The following is a 14,422-nucleotide window of genomic DNA, read 5'->3' as shown; positions in this document are numbered from 1 at the left end:
ACACAAGATCATGATGTGAGCTGAACTCAGACGCTCAAGCTACTGAGCCACCCAGGTGCCCCTGCAATCACCAAATTTTAGAAGTAGGAGTAATTTATCATTTAATTTTTAAGAACAAATGTTTATCTTTAGGTTTATAATTATTTTGAAAGCTTACATTTTTCCCGTTCTATGGGATTAATCTTTTTTTCCTGGCTAACCTCTAAACTTCTTGGTGAAAAATAGCAGAGATATAGGGGTGAGAATAAAGAAGGCAAGCATTGTGACCTTGGGTGTATAATGCCACCTCTAAGAGTCTCAGTGGTTTCCAGATGTTAGGATTTTGTGAATAAGTAAACTAAGTAAATACATTAAAAACCAACATACATACATAAAGTCGGGGGAAGGGAAAGATATCTGCTCAACAAAAATAACTAAAAGAGTACATTTTTCATTTCACAAACAAAAGGGTTTTAAAAACCAAAAAGAAGAGAAAACAATCTTGGACTAAAAGATTCCTTTCCAGGAAAAGACAGCTGGCAACAATTCTTATTCATTCATTCATTCTCTCTCTCTCTCTCTCTCTCTCTCTCTTGTCCCTATTTCACTTGGTTGGAACTATCAAAGAGTATATTACAAGTAACATTAATCAGTAACATTAGCCAGGATTTGGAAATCATTAAACGAAAAAGTAGTAGTACCAATAGCAGTAGCAGTAGCAGCAGTAGTAGTAGTAACGGTAGCTACCATTTACTGTGATAGGTACCACAATAAATACCTTAACATACATCATCTCATTTAATCTACCCAACAAACCCATTAAGTAGAACTATTAACCTCATTTTATTGTTTAGGAAATGGAGACTAAGAAAACCTAAAGAATTAGCAACTTTTTAAAATTTTATTTATTTATTCTGAGAGAGAGAGAGAGAGAGAGAGTGAGTGAGTGAGAGAGAGCACATGGGAGGGGCAGAGAGAGAGAATGAGAGAGAGAATCCTAAGCAGGCTCTGCACTATCAGCACAGAGCCCGATGCAGGGCTCAAACCCATGAACTGTGAGATCATGACCTGAGCTGAAACCAACAGTTGGACACTTAACCAACTGAGCCACCCAGGCGCCTCAGCAATTTTATCTGAATAAGTCCAGGCAGTTGGACTCAGGCACTCATGTCCTAATCATGACAACCCCTCTCTAAACTGTTTACACTTCCATTCAATTCAAAATCTTATGCCAGTGTAGCAGATTTGAGACAAATCATTTATTTATTGCTTCTGCAGTCAATTGATAAGACTCTGCTATGTCCCAGAAGCTCTGGGATGGGAGTGTAGGGATACAACATAGGATGACTCCCAGGTCTCTGCTTGGGCAACTGAGTAAATGGTAATGCTATTAACAGAGATGTGATATCCAGAAGATATTTAGTACTGTTTTATATTTCATAGGGTGAACAACTTTACTTTCAGACATACACCTGTGACACATTAAGTAAAAGACCATTAAATATATATACATATAATAAAAATATAATATAGGTAATATAGTAAACATCATTTTAAAGAATATAAGTAATAAATAAATTTTAAAAAATTACATACATATGTATGTGTGGAGAACAGGGCTAGCAACTTAGGTTTGTGGTTAGTAACATGATCAAATGTTAAGAAAGATCTCTCTCTCAAGTTAAAAACATACAAGTGCCTGGGTGGCTCAGTTAGTTGAGCATCTGACTCTTGATTTTGGCTCAGGTCATGATCCCAGAGTCGTGGGATTGAGCCTGTGTCAGGCTCCCCACTGAGCATGCAGCCTGCTTAAAATTCTCTCTCTCCCCAATACAAATAAAAACCATAATGAGATACTACCTCATACCTGTCAAAATGGCTAAAATTAACAACTCAGGCAACAACAGATGTTGGCGAGGATGCAGAGAAAGAGGAACCCTTTTGCACTGCTAGTGGAAATGCAAACTGGTGCGACCACTCTGGAAAACGGTATGGAAGTTCCTCAAAAAATTAAAAATAGAACTACAGCAATTGGACTACTAGGTATTTATCCAAAGGATACAGCAGTACTGTTTTGAAGGGGCACATGCACCCCAATGTTTATAGCTGTGCTATTGACCATAGCCAACATATGGAAGGAGCCCAAATGTCCATCAATTGATGAATGGATAAAGAAGATGCGGTACGTATGTGTATACACACGCACACACACGCAAACACACACACACACACACACACACACACACACACACACAAACAATAGAGTACTACTTGGTAATCACAAAGAATGAAATCTTGCCATTTGTAACACTGAATGGAACTAGAGTATATTGTGCTAAGCAAAATCAGTCAGAGAAAGACAAATATCAGATGACTTCACTCATATGTGGAATTTAAGATACAAAACAGGTGAACATAAGGGAATGGAAGCAAAAATAATATAAAAACAGGGAGGGGGACAAAACATAAGAGACTCTTAAATACAGAGAACAAACTGAGGGTTGCTGGAGGGGTTGTGGGTGGGGGGATGGGCTAAATGGGCAAGGGACACTTAACAGGATACTTGCTGGGATGAGCACTGGGTGTTATATGTAGGGGATGAATCACTGAGTTCTACTCCTGAAATCATCATTGCACTATAGGCTAACTAACTTGGGTGTAAATTAAAAAAAAAAAAAGATTCTCTCTCCCCGCCTGCTCCTCTTCTCCACTCATACTCTCTCTTAAAAACAAACAAACAAGCAAACAAAAACAGGTTAAAGACTATACTAGCAGTGACATAGATGACAGATTATCAAGTAAAAAAAAGAACAGAAGCGGGGCGCCTGGGTGGCGCAGTCGGTTAAGCGTCCGACTTCAGCCAGGTCACGATCTCGCGGTCCGTGGGTTCGAGCCCCGCATCAGGCTCTGGGCTGATGGCTCAGAGCCTGGAGCCTGTTTCCGATTCTGTGTCTCCCTCTCTCTCTGCCCCTCCCCCGTTCATGCTCTGTCTCTCTCTGTCCCAAAAATAAATAAACATTGAAAAAAAAAAAAAAAGAACAGAAGCAATTTAATATCACACTCCAACTGAAACAAAGTAAGAATCTCAAGCAAAGTTGAGCATAAGAGGAACAATCAGGGTCCATTTGGGGGTAAAACAACAGGATTTGTCAATTTATTGAAGGTGAGGAATGACAGAGAAGTCTAAGATGATTGGCTAACTGTATCATTAGCACAGAAAGTAAAAATGCTAATACTTTGAAGGAGAGAGTATTTGGAAAAGATGATCATTTCAACTTTTAAGCTTGACACCTAAGGGGAAATATCCAGCAGGTAACTTGAAGGCACTGAAGGCTCAGGAGAGAGTTCAACACTAGAAGGCTAAATAGGAGTCATCAGGAAACAGGCTGTAGCTGAAGGCACAGAATTGGACATCCCCACCACAAGAATTGTGTATTTTGAGAAGAACAAAAGCACCAGGCTAATACAGAACTAAAAAGATAACCTCTACTCTTAAGCTTTTTCTCCAGAACACTGAGATTATTCTCTTGCTCCTGTTTTGAACAAAAGGAGACATCTGTCCCAGATACCCCCCGGGAGCAAGTTGTCCTGAGGGAACAGAGACCAGAGCAACAAGAAATCTCTCAGTTCATATTAGATCAGAAGTTCTCAAAGTGTGGACCCCAGAGGTCCCTAAGACCTGTTTAGGAAGATCTATAAAGTGAAAACTATTTTCAGAATATTAAGATGTTATTTATATTTCTTAATGTGCTGATATTTACAACAATGTTGCAAAACCAATGGTAGATAAAACTGCTGATGCCTTACTGGGAATCAAGGCAGCAGCACCAAACTGTACTATTTGATAACCATTGTATTTTTCTCCATCACAAACTTGCAGGGAGGAGAAAAATAAAGGGCAGTTGCACTTAAAAATGTCTGTCCTGGATAACCAATACAAATTATTAGTTTTAATAAATTGTGATCCCAAGGCACACATCTTCTTGTAATTCTGAGTAACAAAATGGGAAATACACACAAAGCACCTCTGCTGAGTAGCAAGTATGATGGCTATCTGGAGGAAAAGCACTTGCATGATGGTGTGAGAAACAGGTTGAACTAGCTGCTTTTTTCATGGAATGTCCTTTTTACTTGAAAGAAATAACAGATAAACAATGATTATTCAGATTTGGGTATTTGGCAACATTTCTTCCAAAATAAACAGTGAATCTGTCACTTTAAGGAAAGCAACTGATAGTATTTGTTGCAGATGATAAAAATTCAAGTAAAAATCAGTATCTTGGAAAGTTGTATTTGCCCCAAATCTTAATATTACACCAATATTTAAAGACTCTGATAAGATGGATGGTGATATTAATAAATTTAACTTTAATTAAAAAAAATTTTAAGTTTATTTATTTTAAGAGAGAGAGAGAAAGAGAGTGTGAGCAAGGGAGAGGCAGAGAGAGACAGAGACAGAGAGAGAGACAGAGACAGAGAGAGAGAATCCCAAGTAGGCTTCACGTTGCCAGTGCGGAGCCCAACATGGGCTTGATCCCATGAACCGTGAGATCATGACATGAGCTGAAGTCCAGAGTCAGACACTTAACTGACTAAACCATCTAGGTGCCCCAATAAATGTAATTTAAAAATATTTATACTAAAATGTGTCAGCATTTGCAAGATATGCATAACTCAGTGAACCAAGATTTCCCAAATGATCAATGCAAGTTAGAAAATCATATATAGGTAAAAGATTCATTCAAAGTACAAGACAGACCAATGGATTTTAATGTAACTGAGTATAAAAGGTACTCAATACAACCCTCTTCCCGGGGCGCGGCCGGAAAAGGAAAGGGGGCCGCCCCCTCACCCATCACACAATGCACATTCGTGGGGAACCTGGTGCTAAACTATTCGTACACGACCTGCTTGCTTCTGGGTCGGGGTTTCATACGTAGCAGAGCAGCTCCCTTGCTGCGATCTACTGAAAGTCAATCCTCAACACAAGGGTTTGTAAAAAAAGGTAAAAAAAAAAAGGTCCTCAATACAGTTTCATGAAGAAACTAAAATATGTTGAAATGTAGTATAATAACAAAAAAGAATATCCACAATTATCTTTAAAAAGGTTGTTGAAATATTCCTCCTTTTTCCAACTACGTATCTGTGTGAGGCCGGATCTTTTTCATTTCACATACTTGAAGCAAAACAATACAGTGCAGCAGACTGAATGCAGAAGTAGATATGAGAATCCAGCTGTTTTCTGTTGAGGCAGACATTTAAAGAGTTTCACAAAAATGTATGAACAATGCTACTCTTCTAATTTTTTTTGGTTTGAAGTTATTTTTCATTTTTAAAAAATTTTTTTAACGTTTTATTTATTTTTGGGAGACACATACAGAGAGAGAACGCGAGTGAGGGAGAGGCAGAAAGCGGGAGACACAGAATCTGAGCTGTTAGGCTCAGGCTCCAAACTGAGCTGTTAGCACAAAGCCTGATACGGGGCTCAAACGCACAAACTGTGAGATCATGATCTGAGCCACCTTGGCGCCCCTGAAGTTATTTTTCTTAAATATGTTATTTATGTTAATATGTAATGGGTTTATTATCATGTTTTTAAAAGAAATTAAAAGCTTTTTAAATTCTCAGTTTTAATTTCTAATATGGTTAGTACTTTAGTCTCTAATATGGTTAGTACTGATATAACCAATACAAACAAAAGCTCTTTAAGGGTCTTCATTTATTTTTTAAAAAGCTGCTATACTTGATAAATTCCAAAGTTACTGCTTGTGATTAAATAACCCACTTCTTTCCTAATTTTTGTTGTTGTTGTTGAAATAGGAGTTGAAGTCTGGAATTTTCTGCACCAAGAGTCTTTCATGGATCTTCTACAAATTTCTTACTAATATGTATTAATTTCTTAACATTTTTCATTTGATTGTTTCCCCTATGCTCTCAGTACCCTTTATCAAATTTTGGGTTCCAAGGAGTTATTTTTTTCACTTACATTGTAGATAAATAAAGAGGCAGGATAACACAGAGGAAAATCAGTGGAAATGGACTGAGAAACAAACTGATATGTAGCCCTGGGGCTCAGTTTTTCCTTCCATTTTTAGGAAATGAGGCTAGATAACAGTGTTCAAATCTTAAGTGAAATGCCAATATATGGAACAAGTAAATGGGATTTCAAAACTTAACTCTGGGTGGCTTAGTCAGTTAAGCATCTGACTCTTGATTTTTGGCTAAGGTCATGATCTCACGGTTTGTGAGTTCAAACCCCGCGTGGAGCTCTGCGCTGACAGTGGGGAGCCTGCTTGGGATTCTCTCTCTCCCTTTCTCTCTGCTCCTTCCCCATTCATGAGGACTCAGGAGTGCTCCCTCTCTCAAAATAAATAAATAAACTTAAAAAAATAACTCTAAAATCATTTTATGTACAAATTTATAATATTTACTTATGATGACAGTGAAAACATGAAGCAATTTTGATCAACAGAAATGTTTAAAGTCAGGAGTTGAACTTATTTCTGTAGTTGGTTTTGGTTGCTCTATCTGAAAAACAATTCATCCAAAGAAGTAGTTATATACATTTTAAAACAAGAGCCTTGCAATCTCAGAGTAGTTGAAAATAATTTATATCCAGAGGTTTGCATAAAAACCACTTAACCTGATAGTACTTTAAAACACCAATGCACTACAATATGTCAATGTGGTTTGTAACATATATGAATGCATATATATTTTTACAAATTCAAAGACATTTAAAAAATATGAAACAAGAATCTGCCAACTCTCTGAAGACCTACCCGGAAACTAGTTTTGTGAAAAATAATATGAAAACTCTGGCCTATAGCAGGTCTATGATTCCTTCCAGTTCTAACAAAGTCAGCAATGTTAAGTTTGAGAGAGAGAAAAAAAAATCTGTGAATAACCTTACTGCCATTTTTATATTGTGAGAATTGGATGAGAAGATAAGGCAGAAGCACCATAACAAAGTGGCTAATAGCATGAGCTCTGAAATAAGACATGGATTGGACACTGCAACAAGTAATGCAGCCTTCGGCAAACCGCCTAACCTATGTTTCATTTTCCTCATCCTTAAAATGAGAAAGAATAGTACCTGTCTCTATAACCACGGAAAAGATTAAATGAGGAAGATGCACAAACAAACTTTGGATAACCTTGTGTATAGCTGTTAAGAAAAAAAGTAAAAGAAAGTTCAAACCTCTGATACTTTTGGGTCTGTGTAAGGTCTCAGCCCCAGATACCACTAATAGGTAGCCTACTCAACTCAAAAGAGTTTTTGGTTCTAAGATCCTCATTCAAATCAACACATAAGCAGCATGCTAACAGCAGGCTAACAGGATACAGGTTCTTATTTGTATGTAAGGATGGTTCAACACAAAAATCAATCAATAAAATACACTCCATTAACAGAATGAAGGAAAAAACTCCACATGATCCTCTTAATTGATGCAGAAACAGCATCTGACAAAATTCAACATCCTTTCATGATAAAAATAACACTTGGCAAACTAGGAAAAGAAGAAAACTATTTCAACATCGTAAAGGCCATATATGAAAAGCAAACAGTGAACATATTCAATGGTGAAAGACTGAGATTTTTTTTCTCTAAAATCAGTAACAATACAAGGATGCCCACTTTTCACCACTCCAATTCATCATAGAAGTCCTAGTCAGAGCAATTAGGCAAGGAAAAGAAAAAGGCATCCAAATTGGAAAGGAAGAAGTAAAATTATCTCTGTTGCAGACAATATGACCTCACATGTAGAAAACCCATACACACACACAAAAAAAACCTGTTTACAATAAATGAATTCAGCAAAGCAGGATACTAAATCAACGCACAAGATCAGTAGCATTTCTATATACTAACAATGAACAATCTGAAAAAGAAATTAAGAAAACAATTTCATTTATAATAGCATAAAAAAGAATTAAATACTCAGAAATTAACTAAGGAAGGCATGTATGCTGTCAACTATGAAACATTCTGAAAGAAATGAAGCATACAAATAAATAGAAAGACAGGCCACTTTATGGGTTGGAAAACTTCATATTGTTAACATGTTAATACTATCCAAAGCAATCTACAGATTCAAAGCGATTCCTATCAAAACCCCAATGATATTTTTCACATAAATAGAGAATTCATCCTAAAATTCACATGGAATCTCAAGGGAACCCATACAGCCAAAACAATCTTGAAAAAGAATAACAAAGTTACAGGTATCAAACTTCCTGATTTCAAAACTTACTACAAAGTTACAGTAATCAAGCAGTGTGGTACTGGCATTAAGACAGACATTTAGGGGCGCCTGGGTGGCGCAGTCGGTTGAGCGTCCGACTTCGGCTCAGGTCATGATCTCACGGTCCGTGAGTTCGAGCCCCGCGTCAGGCTCTGTGCTGACAGCTCAGAGCCTGGAGCCTGTTTCAGATTCTGTGTCTCCCTCTCTCTCTGCCCCTCCCCCGTTCATGCTCTGTCTCTCTCTCCCTGTCAAAAATAAACATTAAAAAATTAAAAAAAAAAAAAAGACATTTAGACCAATGATATAGAAGAGAGAACCCAGAAATAAACTCTTGCACATATATTCAAAAGATTTTCTACAAAGATGCCAAGACCACTCAATGGGGAAAGGCCAAGTCCTTTCAACAAATGGCACTGGGAAAGTTGAGTATTCATGCCAAAAGAATGAAGTCAGACTCTTACCTTACCTTACTTACAACAAATACAAAAAATTTACTTAAAATGTATCAAAGACCTAATGTTAGACCTAAAACTATAAAACTCTTAGAAGAAAACATAGAGAAAATCTTCATGACACTAGATTTAGCTATACTTTCTTGAAATGTTTATGTGCACATATTATGTGCTCAGGCATGGTTTAAAGTTCTTAGGACACACCACTAAAAGCATGGGCAAAAAAATTAAAAGTGGATAAACTGGACTATACTAAATAAAATTAGTTTTATGCACCAACAAACAGTATCAAAAGAATGAAAAGGCAACACATGGAATGAGAGAAAATATTTGTAAATCATATGTTTCAGAAGGGGTTAATATCCGGAGTAAATAAATCCTACCACTCAACAACAAAAAAGCAAACAACTGATTGAGAAAATGGCAAAGTACTTGAATAGACATTTCTCCAAAGAAGATAAACAAATGGCCAATAAGTATATGAATAGATGCTCAATATCATAATCATTAGGGAAGTACAAATTAAATCAATGAGATGCCACTTCATACCCATTTGAGTGGCTATTATCAAAAACCAGAAAGCAGTAAGTGTTGACAAGGATATAAAGAAATTGGAACTCTTGTCCACTGCTGGTGTGAATGTAAAATGGTATGGCTGACATGGAAAACAACCCAAGTATCTACTGATGGATAAATAGATAAACTAAATGTGGTACATATATATAAAAGAATATTATTCGGTCTTAAAAAGGGAAGAAATTCTGATACACGCTACAATATGGATGAATCTTGAGGATATAATGATACGTGAAATAAGCCAGTCACAAAATAACAGACACTGTATGATTCCATTTATGAGGTATGCAGAGGAGTCAAATTCATAAACACAGAAAGTAAATGGTGGTTGCCAGGGGCTAATGGGAGAGGCTAATGAAGAGTTCTTATTCAACAGATACAGAGTTTCAGTTCTGAAAGATGAACAAGTTCTGGAAATGGATGGCTGTAACACTTGCACCAATGAACTATATACTTAAAAATGGTTAAAACAGTAAATGTTTTGTGTATCTTCACACAATGTTAAAAAACCCACTATCAGGACAAAATTGTTAAACAACCCCCACCACCCCCTATTCCCATCCTATATGTTCGGTAGAAAGAGTAATTCATTCATTCAGTCATATTATGTGCTCAGGTATGGTTTAAAGTTCTTAGGACACACCAGTGAATACAAAGATCCAAATTCCCTGGGACTTAAAATCTAGTGGCAGAAGGAGGAGAAAGATAGAGAAAAACAAAGTAACTTATTTAGTATGCTAGAAAGTAGTAAGCCATAATGAAAAAATAAAGAGTAGAGAATAGTAAGGGAGGAATGTTAGGCTAGGTATGGAACTCATAAATGTTAAATAGGGCCAGAATATGACCCACTGACAAGGGGACATTTTGGCAAAGATTTGTTAGGGTAATGTAGCAAATCAAGTGGATATATGGACAAAGATCATCCCAGAAATAGGGAACAGCTAAGGGCCTAAGAAACTGGCCTGTTGTTTCAGCAACAGCAAGAGAGCCAGTGTGGTTGGAGCAGAGTGAGTAAAGGGAATAATGGTAAGAGATACTGTTAGAAAGGTATAGGCCATTGTAAATCTTTTGCTGGATATAATCTGGAGGTAGAGCCAGTAAGATCTCTTGGCAGATTATGGATAACATAAAAGAAGAAGAACCAAGGATGATGCTAAGGTTTTAGGTCTTAGCAACATTAAAGATGAAATTACCATGAACTGAGATGGAGCAAGTTGCAAGAGAAGCAGGTTGGGAGAGGAAGACTAGGTGTTCAGTGGCAGACATATGTGTTAGCTATACCTATCAGATATTCAAATACAGGTATCAGTAGGTAGTTGGATATATGAGTTTAGAGTTCAGGAAAAAAGATGTGGCTAGAGATCTAAATGAGCATATATATGGTATGTGAAGCCAAGAAATCAGATAAGGTCCCCAAGGGAATACAGATAGAGAAGAAAGAGGTCCAGAGTCTAAGACCTAGAGTAATAAAACATGAAGAAGTTGAAGAGAGGAAGAATCAGCAAAGGAGACAGAGAGAATCACTCAAGAGGTCAATGGGAAACCAGAGACCTCATTTGAACGTGGGTCCATTCATTACTCTTCTTTAACCTTGTGAAATAGTTTCATCTCTCCATGTTTTGATTTTCCTTGTCTGCACAATAAACATAATACCAATTACCTCATGTAGTTGCTGTGAGATTTAAATGAGACCAGGTATTGGAAAACAGCTAGCCCATGTAGTACTGAGACTGTGCAAGAGCGCAATAAATGGTATGTTATTAAGATGATTAACAACAATGAATGGTAGTTCCCTCTCAGGCTATTATAGTCATTTATTCTAACACTTTACATAAAATTAGTTAGGAACTAGAAACAAAGGCAATAGACACCCACAGTAAGCCTGCAATCTACTACACCAGCCTTAACCTGATGGTTCTTCTATCTATAAATAAGCTTTATCAAAACACCTGGTTTTCCTTGAACATGCCCTGTAAGTCCTGCCTCCCTTCCTTGCTCATGTTGCTCTCTTTGCTTCATTTACTCTCTTTCCATATATACTTAACTAAAATTCTAACCCATTCTTTCAAGGCATACCACAAAAGCCACCTTCTGCTTTGAAATCATTCATGATTTACCCTGACTGGAGGTGATCTCCCTGTCCTTTAAATTTTTACAGTTTTGATGAACTTCCATGGCACTTACCATTTCAATCAAGAGTTAATTACAGTTGACCCTTGAAGTGTGTTATATGCAGATTTTTCTCAATAAATGCAATATAGTACTGTCAACGTATTTTCTTTATGATTTTCTCAATAACACTTTCTTTTCTCTAGCTTACTTTATTGTAAGGATACATATAACATACAAAATATTTGTTAATTGACTGCTTATGTCATTGGTAAGGCTGCTAGTCAACAGTAGGCTATTAGTAAAGGTTTTGGGGAATCAAAAGTTATATGAGGATTTGCACCTGCATGGGAGGGAGGTCAATGTCCCCAACCCCCATATCGTTCAAGGGTCACCTGTATAAATATATTAACCTTTCATTTTATTTTCTTAGGTCTTCCTTTCTAATCATACAATATCCTTAACAATATATTAATTCATCAGTTTAATAATGAGAGTCTATGGCACAAAAACAGACACATAGACCAATGGAATAGAATAGAAACCCCAGAACTAGACCCACAAACGTATGGCCAACTCATCTTTGACAAAGCAGGAAAGAACATCCAATGGAAAAAAGACAGCCTCTTTAACAAATGGTGCTGGGAGAACTGGACAGCAACATGCAGAAGGTTGAAACTAGACCACTTTCTCACACCATTCACAAAAATAAACTCAAAATGGATAAAGGACCTAAATGTGAGACAGGAAACCATCAAAACCTTAGAGGAGAAAGCAGGAAAAGACCTCTCTGACCTCAGCCGTAGCAATCTCTTACTCGACACATCCCCAAAGGCAAGGGAATTAAAAGCAAAAGTGAATTACTGGGATCTTATGAAGATAAAAAGCTTCTGCACAGCAAAGGAAACAACCAACAAAACTAAAAGGCAACCAACAGAATGGGAAAAGATATTTGCAAATGACATATCGGACAAAGGGCTAATATCCAAAATCTATAAAGAGCTCACCAAACTCCACACCCGAAAAACAAATAACCCAGTGAAGAAATGGGCAGAAAACATGAATAGACACTTCTCTAAAGAAGACATCTGGATGGCCAACAGGCACATGAAAAGATGTTCAACGTTGCTCCTTATCAGGGAAATACAAATCAAAACCACACTCAGGTATCACCTCACGCCAGTCAGAGTGGCCAAAATGAACAAATGAGGAGACTATAGATGCTGGAGAGGATGTGGAGAAACGGGAACCCTCTTGCACTGTTGGTGGGAATGCAAATTGGTGCAGCCGCTCTGGAAAGCAGTGTGGAGGTTCCTCAGAAAATTAAAAATAGACCTACCCTATGACCCAGCAATAGCACTGCTAGGAATTTATCCGAGGGATACAGGAGTACTGATGCATAGGGGCACTTGTACCCCAATGTTCATAGCAGCACTCTCAACAATAGCCAAATTATGGAAAGAGCCTAAATGTCCATCAACTGATGAATGGATAAAGAAATTGTGGTATATATACACAATGGAATACTATGTGGCAATGAGAAAAAATGAAATATGGCCTTTTGTAGCAACGTGGATGGAACTGGAGAGTGTGATGCTAAGTGAAATAAGCCATACAGAGAAAGACAGATACCATATGGTTGCACTCTTATGTGGATCCTGAGAAACTTAACGGGAACCCATGGGGGAGGAAAAGGAAAAAAAAAAAAAAAAGAAGTTAGAGTGGGAGAGAGCCAAAGCATAAGAGACTGTTAAAAACTGAGAACAAACTGAGGGTTGATGGGGGGTGGGAGGGAGGGGAGGGTGGGTGATGGGTATTGAGGAGGGCACCTTTTGGGATGAGCACTGGGTGTTGTATGGAAACCAATTTGACAATAAATTTCATATATTAAAAAAAAAAAAGGAAAAAAAGAATGAGAGTCTAAAAAATGCACATGTATTTTTAAAAGATATTAATTTAACCACTGTTACTTCAATAAGCCTTTTAGAAATCTTATTTGCTGCTATTCTAAGCTTTGGCTTAAATCAATACCCAGCACTACATTAAATCTTGTTTTCTACATATCTGCCTATTATATTCCTTTTTGTTACTCGTGTTGTAAGTTAATTTCCAACCTGAAAACAACACACACTGCTAAATTTCATATTGTTATAATTTGTACAAGAAATCCAAATTGTGAAGGCATTTCTACTAATTTTTCTCTATGCTCATAATCCTCAACTTGTCACATCAGCAAATTTGTGTACTGAATAACTCACCCTATATTCATCTGGAAAAATAAGGAAATCTATTTTAGCATGGTAACTTGAGGAATTTACATGTTTGCGTCCACTTCCCTCTAATTTCCTGCTCTCCTACACAATAGATGGTCTGTTTTATTTTTTAATGAATAGTGAGAAAGAAGCAGTGTTACTTAGTTGCAGAAGCTTTTAGACAAACCGGACTTTGGTTTGAATCTTGGCTTCACCTGGTTCAAATCTAGTAAACTATACAATTTTGATCAAGTTACTTAAAGTTCTGGTCCTCAGTTTCCTGGTCTTCAAAATGGAAATATTACTTAAAAGGATAAATTGAAAATTAGATACCATAAATAAAGCATAAAGACTGGATGCTAGAATAACATTTAGCCTTTCTCTGTATTATTAAAAGATCTATCCATTATTTGTAAAGCTATTACCATTACCTACTGGAAGCAACTAGTTTTTAAATTTAGGCCAAGATCCATTAGAGTCGTTACTGACTTAGAAAATGTCAAACAACACTGCCTTTTATAAACCAAAAAAAATTTTTATTGGTTTTACTGGATAGAGTACATTTTCTAGCAAGATTTTTTTTTCAATAAAGTATAGCTGACATACAATGTTACATTAGTTTCAGGTGTACCACACAGTGATTTGACAAATTTATACGTCATGCTATGCTCACCATGAGTGTAGTTACCATCTGTCACTGCACAACACTATTATAATAGCATTGACTATATTCCCCATGCTGTACCTTTTATTCCTATGACTTATTCATTCCATAACTGGAAGACTGTATCTCCCAATCCCTTCCAGT

General features: G+C 36.9%; 1 protein-coding gene across 4 annotated transcripts in view; it reads right to left on the bottom strand.

Annotated features, from left to right (window-relative positions):
• EPS15 (epidermal growth factor receptor pathway substrate 15) overlaps positions 1–14,422 on the bottom strand; it is a 148,217-nt gene that overhangs the window by 14,406 nt on the left and 119,389 nt on the right. The gene's annotated exons all lie outside the window — the stretch shown is intronic.

Source organism: Lynx rufus, unplaced genomic scaffold (genome assembly GCF_022079265.1).
Source record: "Lynx rufus isolate CCGP_SWC_20201006 ecotype Redwood Valley unplaced genomic scaffold, mLynRuf1.p SCAF_2, whole genome shotgun sequence".
Lineage (NCBI taxonomy): Eukaryota > Metazoa > Chordata > Mammalia > Carnivora > Felidae > Lynx > Lynx rufus.
Note: the sequence above shows the minus strand (reverse complement) of the source record. Positions and strands in the feature narration are given on the sequence as shown.